Here is a 6224-nt window from a genome sequence, read left to right on the forward strand (position 1 = left end):
TATTTTTTTAAATTGTTTTGTTTTAATTTTAATTGTTGTGTACCATCGAATCGAATTACCCCTCCTTCTCTAGCAGAGCATCTAGTGGGTTTGAACTGTGTGCCTTCGGGACTGCAGCACAGCTTCTTGCAACTAGGCCACCAGAGCTGCCCCAATTAAGTATTCTTGTATGTAAGTTGCTTTCTATTCCAGTATATCAAGAAGGGTGAAATGGCAAGGCTGGCCACATTTAGCCAAAGGTCGCTCCAAGCGTGCAAGAGATGGCCCATACGTGCCACGGTCTGTCTGAATCCATTGTAATCGGAAATGCTCCCAGCCGTGATTCCAGGATACTGGAGATTGTAGTGATCTGAAGACTATTCTCCCAAATGGATGTGACTCCATTGCTGCTGAAAACTATTAACCAGGATCTGATGTTTGAGCCTAACAAACACAAACAAGCCACAGTAGTAAACGTGGACAAAATAACTGCAAATAAAAATGTCCCCAGTGCCAACTGTACTAATGGTACTCCATACAGAACAAATATTACATGATAGCCAAAACAAGATACAAGAAAGTAGATGCAACATTTCAGAAATCTGGCTACCCTGTGTGACAGTGAATTTCTTTGCAAGGGAGTATTTGGTTTTGCTACTAAATATAATACTAGATTAACAACTGTTACACATCCAGAAGAGATGCACAGCCACATCAAGTGGATTTCCAATATTGAGAAGTTCTCCAGTAAAAGGGCTGGAACCCAGGTGCTCAGGCTGATGGAGAATATGCCCAAGAGATGGGCTTACAACAGTCTCTTGATGTCAGTATCTTTCATGTTGTTTTCTTGAGTGTCTAACTCTCCACCTGCAGAAGAGGAGGGCAGATTCAGACTTTTTTAAGGTAAACTAAGCTATTGGAGCTTTGTGCTTTTTCTTTTATGTCAATTTCAGTAATTTTGAAATGTATATACATTTCCTCCAAAATTTCAAATTGTTTGCCCAAGAATTCTAAGTTGCATTTTAATAACTATTTCATTCTTTCTTCTATCTCTAAAGGAAGGGACCAGTCCTTGGAGAGGGGCATCATGCTTGGAAGGATGGAGGGACAGAGCAAGAGAGGAAGACTCTGGATGAGATGGATTGACTCAGTGACTGGGGTAATGGAGGTAGGTGTGTCGGAGACAGTGAGATTGGCACAGGATAGAGCCGGGTTTAGGGCTGTTGTACACAATAGGGTCACTATGCGTCACAGGTGACTCGATGGCACATAACAACAATTAATCTTGCCTCTTTTTGCTCTACATTTTCCTTAAGACTTCCAAGCAATTTATCTGTTTTATTATTCCTTTATAAAAATGTATTTGTCCTCTTGAGTACTTTCATTTGTTATCTGTTTCATTAATGTCCACTTTTGTCAGCATTATTTTCTGATTCCTTTTGGTTAATATTTTCTTAGATTTTATTGTCTTTTCTCCCCCTTTTTTTAAAATTGTGATTGTAGTGAAAGCTTACAGAAAAGTTGGCTTTTCATTCATTGATAGTTGTAAATTTTCCTTCCTCCCCTTCCCTACCCCTCCCCCAGTTCACTTTCTTTTTTAAAAATATTCGTTCATTGTTGCACAAAGGTATCCATTCATGCATCCACTACACAGTTAAGATCTAGAATATTTCTATTACCCAGAAGTGCCCTTTGCCCCTTTGCAGGTTCCCCTCCCAGCCTCTTAGGACACTTTCCTCTTGTTTGACACCAGTATTACCACGGCTTTCTGTTTATTTGCCTGATACTTCTTTCAGCATCTTTAGTTTGAACTTTTCTTTATTATTTTTCTGTAAATGTTTCTTTCAAGTAATATGTTCTTAGGCTTGGTTTTAATGAAAGAATCTGTATTTCATTTTATTATTTCCATCTGCTTGTTTCAATTTTTTAAAAATTGTTAACTCTTCTCTCTATCATTGCTGGACTGAACAAATTCCTGCTCCTTCCACCTTCCCCCCTGTTAATTTGGAGCTTGCCTTTCTATTAATAGTTACCAGTCTTTTCCCTCCTCTCAAATAGACACATAAGATTCTTCTAATGTGTGAAAACAGAGTAACAACTATACCCTCTGATACTCTAATTACCTCCTACTTCCTCCCACCCAAATAAGAAGAAATCTTTAGATCACTTGCATTATCTTCCATCCCTCCCTGTTTTCCTCTCATGTAACTCCCATTTGACTTTTGGAACATTCCTATCTTCCCCTTCCCCTTGAGTTAGGATTCCTAAGTATTACTGAGGTTATTTAGCCGTTATCAGAGTTTTCCTTTCACTGTGTTCCCTTGGTTTCCAGAGTCTTTATTGGGAACATGTTGTTGTTGTTGTTATGTGCCGTCGAGTCGTTTGCGACTCATAGCGACCCTATGTACAACAGCCCTAAACCCTGCTCTATCCTGTTCCAATCGCATGGCCTCTGACACACCCATCCCGATTACCTCAGTCATTGAATCAATCCACCTCACAGAGGGTCTTCCCCCCCCTGCGCTGTCCCTCCACCTTACCAAGCATGATGTCTCTCTCCAAGGACCTGTCTCTCCTTACAACATGTCCAAAGTGTGTCAGACAAAGCCCCAGAATCCTTGCCTCCAAGGAGTAGCCTGGTTTAACCCTCTCCAGGATGAATCTGTTTGTTTTCTTGGCAGTCCAGGGTACATTCAATACTTTTCTCCAGCACCACAGCTCAAAGGCATCAATTCTCCTTCTATCTTCCCTAGGCATTGCCAACCCTCTGATGCATAACAAGTGATTGCAAAGACCATGGCCTGTATCAGGCGCACCTTAGTCTCCAGAGAGACACTGTTGCTCTTGAGTACTTTAGAGAGGTCCCTAACAGCAGACTTTCCCATCACGATACGTTTTTTTATTTCCTGGCTGCTGGTGCCAAGAGTGTTGACAGTGGAGCCGAGCAAACTGAAGCTGTGAACAATCTCAATCTCTTCACCATCCATCCTGATGCTACCAATTGGTCCAGTGGTGAGAATCTTTGTCTTCTTGACATTGAGCCTCAGTCCACACTGAAGGCTGCAGTCCTTGACCCTCTACAGCAAGTGCATGGGAACATACATTTAATAAATATATTGTTGGTGGTGATGCCATTAAATAGACTATGGCTCCTCATGAAACTATTACTATCAGATTGAAACCTTTCCCTATCCTGCACCACCTTCACAATCTCTGCCATGCTCAAACCCATTGTGACAGTCCCTGTATCAACCCATGCAGTTGAAGATCTTCCTCTGCTTTTCCTGACCCTCACTTTTCCTAGCATGATGTCTTTTACCAAGGGTGTCTTTTTACCACCTATAGGGAGCTCAGGTAGCCTGCTGGTAAGATGCTGTGCTACAATCCTGAAGGAACAAGGTTCAAATCCACAAGCTGCTCCACAGGAGGATGAGCAGTCTCCTCCTGTGCAACTTACTGCCTCTGAAAACACACTTGTGGGTCAGCTATGGGTCAACAGCAGTTCTGACTCAACAGCACACCACCACAACAACAACAACAGTGCCTCCTGTAAGTGAAATGAGGTTTCACCATCTTTGCCACTGGGGAGCATGCTAGTTGTACTTCCTGCTGGGTAGATTTGATTGTTCTCTCGAAAGTCCATGGAGTATTCCGTGTTCTTCACCAACATCACAATTCCCAGGTATCTGTTCTTCATCAGTCTTCCTTATTCATTGTCAAAATTTAGCTTGCATAGGAAGCAACTGAAAATACCATGGCTTGGCTCAGAAACCCCTTCGTTTTTAATGCATCTTTGCTCTTTAGCCCTTTAAAGAAGTCCTTGACAGATTTCCCCAGCACACACCTCTGGTTCTTGACTGGTGCTGCAAGAGTGTTGATTGTGGATCCAGGTGAAACTGTAACCGTTGACAACTTCGCTTCTTTCTCCATCTTTCGTGAAGTTGACTATCAGTACAGTAGTGAGGATTTTGTTTTCTTGATACTGTGACACCTGTCCACCATGGGTGATGCTGCTGGTATTTGAAATACCAGTGGTTTAACTCCCAGCATCATGGCATCTTGCAGGCCACAACAGAGCAGCAAGACCAGAGGTTCTAAATATAGCTGAAGTATATAGATCATGGTTCATTGCTCTGCATGGCTTCTTTTCCTCTTGTGTTCAACTTGCCCGATCATGAGGTCTCCCTTCTGATTCCTTGTCATTCCATTAGTATCTTTCCCAAAAAATACTCCTCAATGATTGCAAATCTTCAGACATCTCTCATGCTCGATCTGGGGTTGAAAACCAACACAAACAAAAAACTGAACCTGCTGCACTTTAGTTTCCTGTAGCCCATAAGGACCCTACAGGACAGAGCAGAACTGCCGCCCGGAGTTTCCAAGACTGTCGTATTTACAGAAGAAGACTGCTGCATTTTTCTCACAGGTTGTGAACAACTAACCTTTTGGACAGCAGTTGGGCATTTAACCGTGGGGCTGCCCATGCTCCTTAGTCCCAGGATCCAAACCTTTGTTTCATTAGTTCACATTCAATTGTTCTGTCTTTTAGCTTCCAAGGTTTTAGATGAGGAGAAAGAAATTTCTTCCTGGAAATAGGTAAGATTTCCTCCCTCCCCTTAAGAGTTTAGACATTTTGCCTATAAACACCTAAGAGTTTGTCTTTTCCTGCCAATCCATCCTGACACTTAAGTCTTTTTTTCTGCTCAAGGAAATATCCTCTGTTATTTAATTATGACCTCTCCTCTCCTTGTTCTTTTTTTTTTCTCATGGAACTCATAGCATTTGCAAGTTAAATCTCCTGGATCTGTTCCAAGTCTCCCACCTTTCACCACATGATTTGCATCTCTGTATTTTTATCATGTGTTTTGCAATTTTTTTTCTATTTGATTTTCTATTTTGAGTTTCTGCAGTGATCATTTCCCTTTGATTTATCTGTGGGATTTTGTTTTGTTCTGCTGTCACATTTTATAGGTCATGGAAGTCTTTTGTGATGGAGCTTCCCACATATCTCCTTCAGGGTCTCCTTTTCCCAGTGAGGGGCTCCTCTGAGACAACCAGCAGATCTCTCTGCTCTCTAGTCTTCCTGCGATCTCGCGGACTCCAGAGCTGGCCAGTTCTATCCTCTTGTTTGTGTTTAGGAGGCTTTGGTGGTGTATGTAGTCTGTAAGAAGTTACACTATTAACCCAAAGGTGGCACCTTTCTGATGGTTCAAATCCACCAGCTGTCCTGGAGAGGAAGATGGGCAATCTCCCCTGTGCTATTTACAGACTCTAGAAACCTCCTAGAGGGTCAGCTGTCAATGAGTTCTGACTTAAAAGCAATGAGTTGAGTTGTTAGTGGTCTGGGAAACTAAGGGAGTTTTGACAAAGTTGCCCCTGAGAAGCAGGCTGTTTCTTGCTAAGGTCTTGCTGTCTTCTTTCTTGTTCTTGGCTCTGAAACTTGTCTCCAGAAAGTTGTTTCTGGGGGAGTCTCTCTTTCCAGAGCCCAGTGAAGTCCACTTGAAGTTTCTTCCCAATAGCTGGGGGTTGTCAGCGGGTTTATGGAAGGGAGAGACTCATTGGGGTTGTCATAGTCCCAGATTCTGTTTGTCTGGCTAGTCTAAGAATTGTTGACTGACAAAACGATAGTCACCAAAGGCTTAGAAGCCATTCTTAGTACTTTCCTGTAGTCAAATATCTATCATTGGGAATAGGGATGGGACAAGGAGTCTTTTGCTTTTTAGCCCACCCCCACCCCCTCCTCACCATGGTTTAATTTTTTAACCCTGATGCTATGACCATGTTGGACCAGATTTTCTTTGCTGTATGAAGCTGACTTAAGCATTTGATTAGCAGCAACCTCCTATCCTCTGATACCCCTGCCCAGCTATAACTACCAAATATGCCTCTAGACGTTGCCAAATGTCCCAAGGAGGTGTGAAGCCTCTGGTTGAAAACCTCTCTGTTCTATACTCTTTTTTAAAAGTAAACTGTATGTTCACACTGTTTCTATAATTAAGCATTTAACCAAGGTCATGAGACAGAAGAGGAAATATGAAACCAATGTGAGGAAGCAGAAACATGAAGTAGAGAATATGTATTAAAGGATAAAGAAGCAAAGTAGAATGATACTCAGATGCAGTCAAAAGAAGCAATTGTGAAGAGTCCCTGGGTCACAGGGTTGGATGGGGCAGAAGTATGAAGACCTCCACTTTTAGAATTCTTTCATTCTCTTTATCTGTAATGAGAAAGAGCTCTGACAGTAT

General features: G+C 42.1%; 1 pseudogene; it reads right to left on the reverse strand.

Annotated features, from left to right (window-relative positions):
- Window positions 1–155: 155 nt before the first annotated feature.
- LOC102851525 lies at window positions 156–817 on the reverse strand (annotated as a pseudogene).
- Window positions 818–6224: the final 5407 nt, after the last annotated feature.

The sequence above is a fragment of the Elephantulus edwardii genome, unplaced genomic scaffold (genome assembly GCF_000299155.1).
Source record: "Elephantulus edwardii isolate Elephantulus edwardi_28Jun2011 unplaced genomic scaffold, EleEdw1.0 scaffold00052, whole genome shotgun sequence".
Lineage (NCBI taxonomy): Eukaryota > Metazoa > Chordata > Mammalia > Macroscelidea > Macroscelididae > Elephantulus > Elephantulus edwardii.